The sequence below is a fragment of the Agrilus planipennis genome, unplaced genomic scaffold, assembly GCF_000699045.2.
Source record: "Agrilus planipennis isolate EAB-ADULT unplaced genomic scaffold, Apla_2.0 scaffold264, whole genome shotgun sequence".
In the NCBI taxonomy this organism is placed as follows: Eukaryota; Metazoa; Arthropoda; class Insecta; order Coleoptera; family Buprestidae; genus Agrilus; species Agrilus planipennis.
This window is the reverse complement of record NW_020438958.1, coordinates 94,866-97,360: the sequence shown is the minus strand read 5'-3', so window position 1 is coordinate 97,360 and position 2,495 is coordinate 94,866.

Genomic DNA, 2,495 nt, shown 5'->3' with positions numbered 1-2,495 from the left:
GCCACTGAGTGGCTGTAGCCTGTGAATTAAAGTTGCGCGGCAGGCTCTGTTGCCAAACTTTAATGGAGATTTATCCGAACAATTTTGTGACAGTGAAAGCCTTTATTCAACTTTCGTATTTATATTATCACTTTCGAAGACTAACTTTCTATTTTCTACTTTTTAGTGTGCCTCAATTATAAGCACCTTCTATTTACTAGTGTTTTTTTTTTTAATGTTTAATGAATAAGGTTTGCCATTCTATAAATGCAAAAAAGTAGATTAGAGCGAATATGCCCTTCCAAAGGCAGAGTAGTTTGTGGTAAGCATTCTTTTTAAGTATGTACTAATTTTTTATGTACATATACGCGAGTATAATAAAATAAACATTTACCTACCTCAGTATAGTGTTAGGTAACAAATAACAAGTGGTTAGTGTAAACTAGTCTGATAATGTTAAATAAATTAATTCTTAAAAAAAATTGTTTCAATTATTATGTAAAGTATTAGAAAATTCGTTAGGTGTACAAATTGATATAATCGTAAGTTGGATAACCTCTTTATAATTTTACTAAGTATGCAAGCTAATTCTAGACCTTTTTTCATCAAAAAATATATTTGCATTCCTTAAATGAAGGTCCATATTAGTTGGGAATGAAATCTCCGTTTACTTTTCAAAGATTTTACATAAAATGTCTATAGACCAAATAAAGTTCAGCGATCGGGCAAAAGTAAAAATCAGATAGGATTAATAGCCGACGTCGGAGATTCAGTTGGATTAATTTGTAATTAAGACAATGTTTTTCGAACCTGATACCCCTAGTGATTGACAACTCATTCCCGCATTATTGTACTAGATACTATACAGTAAGTCCAGTTTTGTTTGTTGGAAAATATTGACGTTAGTCCTATCTATTTTAAATATGATGCACTTACAACAGCAATAATTTTAGTCGCGAAATGATTCTGCCTGTATTCCCTTATAGGATTCTAAACAATATTATTTTGCTATTTTCGTGGTCGTAAAAAGTAGAGACTAGTCGCAAATGGTTGTAATCGACGAATGTAACCGTGGAGGTATTACTGTAAGGTTCTAAAAATTTAATAAAAGAAACGGAAGTGCATCGCTACCATAAAGTGTTCTTGAATTGTTTTTCTATGAATCAAAGCAATTTTTTAGTTTATTTCATGCAAATATTCGTCGTTGTACTATTTCCGATCATATGAATTTGTATTTATTGAGTGGAGCGTTATACATTAAGAAAATGAACAGAATCTTCTGTACTTATTTACTGTTTTATTTACAATAATGTAATCAGCTTTATATTAAAAAGTAAAGAGCATCTCACAATTGATTAAAAATTGATTAGGTTAATATTCTCGTAAACCACGTTTGGCATACAGTCGTTCCAGTACTCTCAAATAATAAACGACACGCCATCAGAAATCAATAAATAGGTAGTAAACATCACAACATTACAATTATTCATTAACGTAAAAGCCTTATTTCCATTAAAAGTTGCACTCATCAGTGGCTTTATTAACAACGAGAAAAATGAAATTTTCAACATGTTTACGTAAGTACCGTAATAGTAGATTAAAATGAAATTGATGGTCTCTCTAATTTGGACATAAATTTGACTGTCACTGCGATGTTTATCTTTTATAGATACTAATATGTATAATTCTTCTTTAAACACCCGCAACACACTGACTCTANGCACAATATTTGTGACACACTAACCTAGAACTGATAACCATAAACTTTATTTTTGAATTATTTTACTTTAATTTATTTTGGCGAAGCTATCCATATAGAATTTGGAGTTCCTCATTCAAAATCCTGGTTACCAACTCAAAGTCGATACCAGCCACCGATATTAAAATATCATCAGCCAATAAATTCACCAATGAGTTTCTTAAACAATTTTGAATATCATTCACATAAATAATAAATAAGGAAGGTTCTAATATACTTTCTTGTGGTACACCCCACACACTTTCTCTAGATGATATTTTATTATTTTACTTTTGTACAGTGACTTCTGTGTAATAGAAAACTTTTATCCACACTAAAGCACTACCACTTGAACCATATAATGCAAGTTTCTAAATAAGTCTCAAAGGTACACTTTAAATCAACAAAACACTTAATGTTATATATCCTTGTAATGTAAAAGATAACCAAAGGCAGCATGTTCGGAAGTATTTTAAGGACTAATCTGTTTAGACTAGAATAGAGTGAATATATGATAAAGCTATTTGCAGTGACCCCAGAAAGAAAGTTATGTTTTCCTATTAAGATTAAATGTCTCTCAACTTCGTAATTGGTATGTATTTCCGATGTTATGGACCAGAAGATCAATTATTTCTTTTAAGTTTTATAAACCCCAGGGGAAAATGGGTAGTCAGGGGAGTGACACCATCTACCTTCTCTTCATTATTATTTCTTAGCAGATCGGCAACATTCGACTTCGGAGTCATTTTCTGTTTTTCGCCATTTTGTAAATCCTCGC